We start from the raw sequence: 11,558 nt of genomic DNA on the forward strand, positions 1-11,558 counted from the left end.
CATTTTTGGCCCCACCTCAGAGCATAGAGGGGCCCACAAAATCCATTAACCCTGGAACCCCAGAAGCATAAATCTGGCCTGAGGTCTTGAACCTCAGTCCTACCTATCCTCCCCATGGGGCTGGAGTGCCAGGGGAGTGAAGTCTCAGTTGGGGCCACATCAGTGAGGCTTGGGGGTTTTGGAGGGGTTGGTTTTTGCATCTCACTTCCTGACTGATTTTTCTGTGAATCAGTGGCCCCTGACCCAAAACAGGTTCCCCACCCTTTCCATAAATAAAGACAATGCTGAAAAAATTTGTGTTGGACATAATATTTTATTTAAACATGAAGCCAGGCCAACAAGTCCCCAATTGGGGCCAAGCCCGCGTCTGGCTGCAGCATCATAATACTCCTGCACGACCCCCCCCCCCCACTCCAACTCTGAGCCCATCATACATCTGAACCCCCCTCCCTAAGCACATGGCATCCCCAAACTCCTGCACCACCCACATCCCAAACCTTGTGCCACAAGGTTTATTTTCCGCAAGATCAGCTTAGATGTAGCCATAGAGACATAGGTTATACTACCCAGAGGGCTTTTGCCAGTGTACCATCCACACACTGCAAACCTGTGCCCTGAGCTCATCATACACCCAACCCCTCTGCTCTGAGCCCATCATATACCCTAACCCAAAATCCTGTACCCCCACATCCACAAGCCTGTGGCTTGCTCCAGCACCCCAACACTCTCCAGCCTGGAGCCCTTTCCCCAAGCCAGCATCCCCTTCTCCCATCTCTTCCTGCACCCAAATTCCCTCCCAGAGCTTGTACCTCTTACCCCTTCCCACACCCAAATCCCGCATTCCCACCCCAGTCCTGCACCTCCTGTCTCAACCCAGTGAGGGTGAGTAAAGGCCGAGGACAAATGAGGAAGAGCTCTTGTGCAAAAAGGCTTATTCCTCAAAGAAAGAGGAATAACTCTTGCACAAAAAGCCCTGTCTTCTGACAATCTACTGTACTTTTTGTCGTGCAAAAACGCGCTTGTAGTGTGGACACTCTGCGAATTTTTGTGCAAAAACTCTGCACTGTAGGGCTACATCTAGATTGCATCCCTTTTTCATAAAAGGGATGCAAATTAGACGTATCGCAATTGCTAATGAAGCGGGGATTTAAATCCCCCCCCCCGCTTCATTAGCATAAAAATGGCTGCCGCTTTTTTTTGGCACGGAGCTTTGCCAGAAAAAAGCACCAGTCTAGACGCGGATCTTTCGGAAAATAAAGCCTTTTCCGAAAGATCCCTTATCCGTCTTAAAATAAGGGATAAGGGATCTTTCGGAAAAGGCTTTATTTTCCGCAAGATCAGCTTAGATGTAGCCATAGAGACATAGGTTATACTACCCAGAGGGCTTTTGCCAGTGTACCTCACTAGTTCCCCCAAACAAAAATAAGGTCTACTGACAAACTGACTTCTTTTGCTAGTAGAACTGAACCTCTCTTATCTGGGTGTCCCTTATCTAGGAACACCTGTGGTTTAGACCTTGGCAGGGGATGGAGGAAGTGGCTCTGTGCACTGCTGCTTTCACTCCTCCCCAATGGGGGAAATGGCAGCGCAGTGAAGTGCTTCTCCAGAGGCTTTTCCCCTCCTGCTCTCATGGCAGCAGGAGGTGGTGCCTAGGAACAGCAGGGGTGTGTGGAGCCACATGTGCCCACAGAAGTGGGGTGCCAGATAAGTGCTCCATCCTCTTCCTACACTCTCCCTCCTTCCCAGATCTCACCCTAATGCCCTCAAATGGTCTGAAAAATTCTTTAATCTGGCATACTTTGTTTCCCAGGGTTGCTGGATTAATGAGGTTCAAGTGTATTATATTAATGTGTCAACACTAAGATTTTTGCCAACACAGCCATGTGATTTAGGGATGCATTTTTCTTTATACTCTTAACTAACATAACTGTTGTTGGCAAAACTGTTAAGTTCAGGCCAAGTCTTAAGTGGCACTAAAATGTTGCCTAAACTTTCCAGAATGTTTTATGTAGCAGGAGCTAACCCTAACTACAACAGCTGGACAAGTTTTCTACACTCCTTGAAGGTGGCATCCTCTGCCAAAAATAGCTTGAGTCCTTTTTCTTGAGTGTAGGTTCAGCTTTAGAGCTCATTCATATGGTAGACTAGAGAAACCTGGATTTCCAATAGGGGAAATGTGTCTGTTATAGTACAGACCCATATTTCATAAAGGTATGGGGAAAACCTATTTCTAGCTTGCAATTTAAGCAATTATGACACGTCATTAAGCAGAGTCTATATTTGTATTAGGATGGTTTCAATTACCCTGGTCCTTAATGAGCAATCATAAACTCTTAGCTATGGCTCTAACCGTGTCTCTGGTGGGTAGGACTTCAAAGTGGTGGTGGCCTCCTCTTTGTGTTTCTGGACTATTGAAACCATGAGACTATTTGCTGTCTTAAGGGCACACAAACTGCTGTTCATCCAGTAGCAAGGAGCGGCGCTACTGGAGCAACCCAGCAGCACCCAAGCTGCTCTGCCCCAGGCGTCCCCAAGTCAGCCACTGCTGAAACTGACCAGCGCTGACTACAGGAAGCCCGAGGCAGAGTTGCTCTGCCCTGGGCTTCCTGGAATTAGCCACTGATCAGTTTCAGCAGCAGCTGACTTGGGGACGCCTGGGGTTCTTAAGTTGAATCTGTATGTAAGAACTGGCATCCAGATTCAGCCTGTTGAAACTGATCAACGGCTGATTCCAGGAAGCCCGGGGCAGAGCAACTCTGCCTCGGGCTTCCTGTAGTCAGCCGCTGATCAGTTTCAGCAGCAGCTGAATCTGGATGCAAGTTCCGACTTACATACAGATTCAACTTAAGAACAAACCTACAGTCCCTATCTTGTACGTAACCCGGGGACTGCCTGTATTGATGCAGCTGCAGATCTGAAAACATAAGCAGAATATAAAAATAGACCAATCTCCCACTGACTTGCTACAAATTATGCCTGAGAAAAGATTAGTGCCTAAAAGTTAATAAAAATCATGGTCAGAACCTTTTCCCTGTTGAAAGGTCTTCTGGGAATGGCAGTTATCTGCTGAAGATCGCTCTCACTTACTGGTCACAGCAAGCTGGTGAGGAGTGGGGAAAGACAGCTATAACTACCTGGTTTTTGAAGAATATGTGGGCCATATTAATCACAGTTAAAACTTCCTGGTGATTAAAAAAACCCAGGAAAGTCACTTATATACAGCCTGAACAAAACAATACTACAAACAAGGATACAAGGCCTGATACTTTGACATGCATTTGTGAAAACTAAATAAATGATCTCTTTCTGTTTTGAAGGTAATAGCTGATGTGTTGATGTAAAAGGTGTTCTCTGTGCTTTTAATTGTTTTGCCTCAGTTCACTAGTCAATTCTGTAATCTGTATATTAGGAATTACCTAGTGTTAATTCAATTATTTCCTAATGTGGACTAAAAACAGTTTTATGCTAATTTCAACTGTAAAACTTCTAGCAATTCAGCTCTGTATTGTTCTTGTAATGATCAGATTAGGTTCTGGCTACGTTGGGAGGAGAGGTCTGAGATCTTGCTTTGTCAGCTGCTGGCTAGGACATTCCATCCTCATGAAAACAATCTGCACTTTGAAATTCTGGAGATAATGGAATGTAAATACATCTAAAAAATGACAATTGTTTAAATGCCACTCATCCTGTAACCTCTTAGACCTTGAACTTTGTGTATTGGGTTAACAAGACTGTCTTGAAAAGCTAAGTACTTACACAAATACCAAAATTTAATGATTACTGGAATTTTTTTTACAAGGTCCTGTTGTTGTTAAAAAACTGCATTTGTCCAGTGGACAAGCCTGGACATTTGTCTCTCCAGTACAGTCAAGGGAATAGCTATACAGGCAGTCCCCGGGTTACGTACAAGATAGGGACTGTAGGTTTGTTCTTAAGTTGAATTTGTATGTAAGTCGGAACTGGTACATATTGTAGGGGAAACTCTAGCCAAACATTTCTCCAGAGCTCAGTTTTATTCTCCCACACCTCACTTCCCTCAGTCCTTTATTCTCAAGCTGAGGTGTCTGCTGAGAAAAGCCGCTCTACGTCTCCCTGGTCTGCTGGGGGGGGCGCTAGCTTTGTGTCTCCCTGGTCTGCTAGGGGGAAAAGCAGCTAGTGCGGGGTTGCCTCACCCCGTTTGTAAGTAGGGATCCGATGTAAGTCGGATCCATGTAACCTGGGGACTGCCTGTATTATAAATGGCTACAGCTGGGCCATTATAGTGTCATAACATAGATGGTTCCTGTATTGATGGAAGAGGTTTTTCTGTCTCTGTAATTCATTCACCTCTCTGAAAAGTGGTTGGTAGCTAGGTTGATGGAAAAATTCTTCTGTTGACTGAAATGTGTGTACTGTGGGGGCTACGCTGACCGAATTGCATCAAACAGGGAGCGAATTTTTTCACAGCCCTAAGCAATGAACCTAGGTCAATCTAATTTTTAGATGTAGACCAGGCCTATATTAGTTGTCATGAGCATGTAGCTTTATTGAGCTTTGGTAGCTATTACTCATTGCTGACAGGAGTACATCCTTAAACACAGGATCACGTCGTACAATGAAAATGTTCTTAATATCCAAAAACATAATGATCAAAACTTACACTATTAAATTGGTTACATAATAGCATTAGAATTAAACATGCACTCCCACCTTTATTTGCCTTGCACTCCCAAATAATTCAGGTTAGCTGACCTATGTAATTAACAGTATAATTAGTAAATACTATTACTAGAAACAAATTCTATTATTTAAATTAATTTAATTTTATCTTTTTAATTAAAAGGTCCTCTATATTTAAGTCTTGATTACAATATTACAATTAGAAAATTAGAATCAGGGATTAAGAGAAGGGGAGGATAAAGCAGCTTCCCCACCTCTTTTTGGACCGAGTAAGCAGCTTTTTCCCACAACTTTAACCACTGTTAGTAAACATCAGCAATGAGTATGGCTATTATAGGGGAGTTTGGAAACCAAACTAGTAAGCAAGAGTGTCTTCATCTGGTACCAAATAACTCATTCAATGCCAGATTAAAGTAAATTGTATGTTGCTAATATGAAAGGCTCTGAGCTTTTATTCACCTGGATGAAATGCCATGGGTCACAGTCAGTTGTTCTATAAATAATACACTGTATCTGGATGTATTAAAGGATTAGAAAACTTTAACATCAATAGTAATAATTTCTACAGAAATAAATGTAATAGAATCGTATACTTCAGAGTTTAAGATAATTGGCACAGAGGTCAGAGAGATTCCCTTTCCCCCATCCCACCTGTATGACATTGCACAACACTGGCAGTGTTCATAGTGGAAGCAAACAGTTAATACAGGAACTACTAGATGGCCCAATACAGTATAAAAATTATGTTCTTAATAAAAAGGTGAAAGAAAGATTTTCAGGAAAAACAAGAGGTATAGAGTAGATTTGTTATTAGTGCTGGTCCCTAATTTTCTTCATAAGTTCCCTTAACTTGTCGTTGTCACGTTGTTGGATTTTAAACTGAGCAGACAGATCACTGCTGCGCCCACGGAAGGGTGTTTGCCTTAAATTCAGTACAAAGTGGGCCAACTGAGGTATCAAATGAAAGCTTATGCTCTACTAGTCTGTGTATGATACTCATGTACTTATATGATGTTTGTATGTGGAGTTATAAATATGGGCTCTATGCTGGTACTGTGAATGTTCTCCATCTGAGACCTGGACTGCCTGTCCTGAGGAAGTAGTAGAGATCTTGCTAAAACAAAAGTCTGATCTTGCTAAAACAAAAGGAAAAACTATGTAGCAGTTTAAAGGCTAACAAGATGGTTTAATAGGTGATGAGCTTTTGTGGATCAGACCCACTTCATCAGATCATATTCTGGAAGAGAACTGGCATGACCATATATACCAAAGGAATACAAGGAAAAAAAGTAAACACATTATTAAACTGACAAATCCGATTTAGAACAGAAGGTGGGGTGAGGGAGAGGGGAAGGGAATAGCTGTTTATAAGTCAATGCATGGCTAATCATGGGTGATAAGTGGGGAAGCTGTCTTTATAATAGCGGCAAAGAGTCCTGTGATATCTTATAGACTAACTGAAGTGTTGGAGCATAAGCTTTCGTGGGCAAAGACCCACTTCGTCAGATACATGCATGCATCTGACAAAGTGGGTCTTTGCCCATGAAAGCTTATGCTCCAACACTCAGTTAGTCTATAAGGTGCCACAGGACTCCTCGCCGCTTTTGCAGATTCAGACTAACACGGCTACCCCTCTGTCTTTATAATGTGTAATGTAATTAGCATCTTTGTTAAGGCCCATTTGTAAAGTGCCAGATTTAAGCATGAATGAAAGTTCTGAAGTTTCGTAATCTGGTGTTAAAGTTTCTTTGAAGTAAGATGCATGTAGTAAGGTCGTTAAGACTGTCTCCAGTAGGTTGAAATGCAAACTGACAGGTTTTTCCTTCAGAAGATGTCTGTCGCCCTAGTGCCTTTTGTGCATTTTGCCTTCTCCTTGCTGTGCCATGGAGCCAGGGGTGGCCCTGTGCCTGCTCTGGCCCCACATGGCCATTTTGGAGTGCCTGCAGCTGTTGCTTCATGCTGCTGCGCTACTTCTGCAGGAGCTCGACACTGAACTCTCTCTGGACTCCTTTTCCCCGGATGCCTTCTCCAACCGTGGACAGGCGATATTGGAGACTGGACACCAGTACCAACTGGTGGGACCGCCTGGTCCTAGAGCAATGGGATGACCAGCAGTGGCTCCGGAACTTCAGAATGCGAAAGCAGATGTTCCTGGAGCTGTGTGCCTGGCTCACCCCTGCGCTCCTGAGACGTACCACCCAGCTGCGGCCTGCCATCCCGGTCAACAAGAGGGTCGCCATCGCCCTGTGGAAGCTGGCCACCCCAGACTGCTACCGCTTGGTGGCACACCAGATTGGGGTGGGCAGGTCCACAGTCGGTGCTGTGTTGATGCAGGTAAGTCCGGGGTGGAGGGGTGCTGCACTCTCTGCCCAGGGGAAGGGGAAGACTCACGGCTGGAGGGATAGGGAGAGTGGGGGAAGCCCCGTCACCCAGGGCTTGTGCCATCCCTTCCTCATACAGGCCTGCGGGTATGGGGGAGCTCTGGGGTGAGGGGGCATCACGGGGGCGAGCATCCCCCAAGGGCTCATGCACCTACCCTGCCTCATTCAGTGCATTCCCTTTGTTTATGTGTGCCCTTCTGAAAGTTGCCCGTGCCATTAATAACATCCTGCTCCAGAGGGTCATCCACCTGCGGGATGTGGCAGCAATGGTGGCTGGCTTCGCTGCCCTGGAGTTCCCCAGCTGCAGAGGAGCTGTGGATGGGACCCACATCCCCATCCATGCCCCAGAACATTGAGCAGCCCATTTCATAAACCGAAAGGGGTACTTCTCTGTAGTGCTCCAGGCCCTCGTGGACCACAGTGGCCGCTTCACAGACATTTATGTGGGGTCGTCTGGCAGGGCACATTATGCCCACATCCTCCATAACTCCAGCCTATATTACAGAATGGAAGCAGGCACTTTCTTTCCCCAGTGGGAATTTACAGTTGGGGATGTCCACATGCCTCTCATGCCCTGGTTGATGCGGCCATACACCAGATGGATGGACCCTGGCCGGGAACATTTCAATCAGCACCTGAACCGGGCCTGCAACCAGATTGAGTGCGCCTTTGGACAGCTGAAGGCACACTTCCGTTGTCTGCTCACCCATCTTAAGATGTGTGAGCAGAACATTTCTGAGGTTGTAGCAGCGTGTTGTATGTTCCACAACATAGCGGAGCAGAAGTGAGAGGCCTTCCTCCTGGCATGGATGACAGCTAAGGGCCAAGCGTTTGAGCAGCCCTGCACAGCCGCCAGGCGCACCATGATGGTATGTGCATCCAGGAGGCCCTGAAGGACATGTTCTCCCAGGCCCCATAGTAGGGTCACTTCTGTCTCCCATCTGCATTTCCCTCCCATCCCTAATCCTTCCCTCCCCCGCCTCCCCTCACCTTCCAATAAAAAAAAAAGTTTTTTTGTTCAAACAAGAGGCAACTTTTATTTTTATTTACAATAGGGAAGAAGTGTGGGCAGTGGGAGGGGGCTCTGAACTGGGAGGTGGAGGAGGAAAGGGCTCTGAACTGGGAGGGGGAGTTATTGCTGGGAGGAGCAGCTCCTGCCAGTGCCTCTGTGGGTGCGGAGGCCTCGGTGTCCTTCAGGCCAGGTTGGGGCAGGCAGCCTGGGACAGGACGGGGTGCAGCAGGTGGGGATATGGCAACGACATCTGGAGGGGCGGCTGGAGGGGACATGGGCATGCCAGGGGGCTGAGGCAAGGCCATGCCATAGTGCACGGCATGACCAATGTGCAACATCAGGGTGGTAATCGTGTCGCACATCTGTTTGCACCTCTGGAGGAACTGTCCCCACGCCTGCTGCCGCCACTCCGGTTCATCCTCGATCTTTCTGCTGACCACCGCCTCGACCCTTTCGATGGCCTGGCCATGCCGCTGGAGGAGCTGGTCCTGCTGCCAGGCCTGCTGGTCTGGTGCCTGGATGGTTGGTGGTGCCGCCACCGCAGGGCTGGAGAGTCCTTCGCTCCTGGGTGGTCCTGCTGCAGAAAACACAGAAAATGATGAGGCGCTCAGGCAGCCCTGCCCACACTGTCCCTGCGCCCCCTGCCCTGAGCTCCAGGCGACACCAAACAACTGTGGCTTGGGCCCAATGTTTGCATAAAGGACTCCCTGGAGTAAACTGATTCTCCATGGATTGTAACCCTTGGAAGACATCACTGTGAATGAAAACCCCTTGTCTGTGTCCTGGCCACTTGGCACGTGGTGTGTCATCCCGTGGAACTTCTTGCCAGGGGAGGCTGTGAAGGCTAGGACTATAACAGAGTTCAAAACAGAGCTCGATAAATTCATGGAGGTGAGGTCCATAACAGGCTATTAGCTAGGGGGTAAGGAATGGCGTCCCTGACCTCTGTTTGTCAGAAGCCGGAGATGGATGGCAGGAGACAAATCACTTGATCATTGTCTTTGGTCCACCTCCTCTGGGGCACCTGGTACTGGCTCCTGTTGGCAGACAGGATACTGGGCTAAAGGGACCTTTGGTCTGACCCAGTTGGGCCATTCTTATGCGTGTCTGCACTGCACTGTGCACGCTCCCTCCAAAGGTAGAGCACATGGCTTCAACTCTTGTCACTGTCTGTGAGCAACACACAACTGATGCTGTAGTCAAGTTTGCGTACACATTCCCACATTGCAGGGGAGCAGATGTGGCAGACGAGGTCTGGGTTCTTGGACCATTGTCAATTGATGTCCTTGGAGATGGAGCCAGGGCAACTGGGGAGTGTACTGGCCATGCAGCAAAACTGAAGTGGCCATAGGCCCAGGCTGGCCACTTCCCCGTTCCTGCTAGCCCTCACACAAGTAGCCCAGGGAAATGTGTGGCTGCAGTAAGGGGCTTTCACCAGGAGCAGCCGAGGGACTCCATGGGGGCCGTGCTCACAGGGCTGGCTCGCTGTGGTTTTCCCAGGAGCAGCTGCTGTGTCACATGGCCAGGTACTGTCTGTGTGCAGCACCCTTTGAGAGGTGTGGGGTCTGGCCTGAGCTCTTGGAGCCTTGGTTGCTTCCAGCCAGCATCCCCCCTGGGCAGGATGTGTGAGAGCAGCAGGGTCCCAGGTGCGCCCTGGAGCTGCCTGCCACATCCACATGCCATAGTCAGGCTGCACAAGGTTGCACGTGCTGCGTACTGCTGCACAGTGTGCAGCTCAAACTGCCTGAGTGACACTCCCTCTCCCTCCCCCCTGGTTACCTGTCTCCCCCTGCCCTTGCGAGTGAGAAGCATAACACTCACCAGAGGCTCCATCAACAGCCTCAGATGAAGCCCGGGAGATGTCCTGGCTGCTAAGCACTGGTTCCAGGTGCAGGGTGACGGTGCTGCTGCAGTCATCACCCTCATCCTCAGACCCGGACCCAGACCCACTGGGAAGGTCACCCTCCTCCTCTGCATCAGGTGGCCTGGTCACTGGGGGGTGCAGGCTGGTCCACTGTCACCAAGGGTCCTGGGACTGCTGTCTCACCCGAGGATGGCGTGAAGGCGGTTGTAGTGGGGGCATGTGTCGGCTCCTGCCCCCTCACCCTCGATGGCCCGGACATAGCCCAGGCGCAGCTCCTTAACCTTGTCCCGGGCCTGTTCAAGGGTCCAGGCCAGATGGCCTTGATCCGAGAACACCTGGACCATGTGGCTGAAAAAGTCCGCGTTGCGGCAACAGGCACAGGGTCGTGGAGGGCTTCCTCTTCTGCCTCCAGGTCCAACAGGGCCTCTGCCTTAGCCCAGGACCAGCAAGGTGCACATCGCTTGGTGCCCCTCTGGGCCTACTGAGAGCCCTGGGATGGCTGCTGGGTGCCTGTGGAGCAGACATCTGGGCTCCTGCATGCAGTAGGGCAGAGCCACGTAGTGGAGCTGCTGGCTGAGCTGCTGCTACTGTGCGGCGTCTGCAGGCTGCATGTAGTTTTAAGGGGGCGATCTGGCAACCAGGAAGTAAGGAGCTGTGAGTGTGGGTACGGAGTGTCCAATCAGCCACTTGGGTTTTTTCCTGGGAGGCCAGTTCTTGCGCAAAAACTCTTGGCTGCCTGTCCGCACTGCCCTCTTGTGAAAGAATGCATGCGCAAGAAGGCTTCTTCCTGATACAGAGCGTCAGTCAGAGATCTCGCGCAAGAAGCCCTTTTTTCCAATGCTTTACTGTAAATTTACTTGCACAAGAATGCGCGTGCAGTGTAGAAGCTCAGCAAGGTTTTGCACAAGAAGCCTGCAATGTAGACAGCCTGCGATTTTAGATTGTAAAGGATTGGCTCAGCATGTCTTTTGGGTAAGATCCAAAGTGCAAACTGACCAGGAACTGTGGCTGGTTTTTTGGGATGAGGAAGATCTGTTCAGGATTGGTGAGATTGTGTTCTGTAACCCCTTACCTGTGTGTTGGCCTAGGGCTGATTGTGCACAGGAGGGCGAGCTGGGGTTTCTGAGGGGTTTTGCCCATAAGGTTTCCTGCTGGCCGGATTGACAGCTGAAGCACTCTGTGTAACTGGTTTGTGGCTGTATGTAGCCCTGGTTTTGAGCAATTCGTCCTGAGCTGATGCCCTCAGCGGTGCCCAGACCCGGCCCAGCCCATCACAGTCATGTCTACATCCAATTCATTTGTAATGAAATACTAGATAGTTTTACTAAAAAGGTGGACTTTGTGAGGCAAGAGGGAAAACATGAGCTGGAAAGGAAATGACTAGATACCTATAACATGTCACTCTTCCTTTCCTTTCCTGCCATTTTCCACATTACAGTTGAAACTGCTAAAATTGGTTCAACTGTTGTTCAAGTCTCAGAGGGATAGTAGACTTGTTAATCTCTCTCTCTCATATATATCTCATGAGCTTTCCTGGGCAAAACCCACTTCCTCAGATGAGCAGAGTGGAGGGTGAAAAAAAGAGCCTTTTTTTCCCCTCCAATCTGCTCATCTGAGGAAGTGGGTTTTGTCCATGAAAACT

The sequence above is a fragment of the Pelodiscus sinensis genome, chromosome 1, assembly GCF_052426305.1.
Source record: "Pelodiscus sinensis isolate ZL-2025 chromosome 1, ASM5242630v1, whole genome shotgun sequence".
NCBI lineage: Eukaryota > Metazoa > Chordata > Testudines > Trionychidae > Pelodiscus > Pelodiscus sinensis.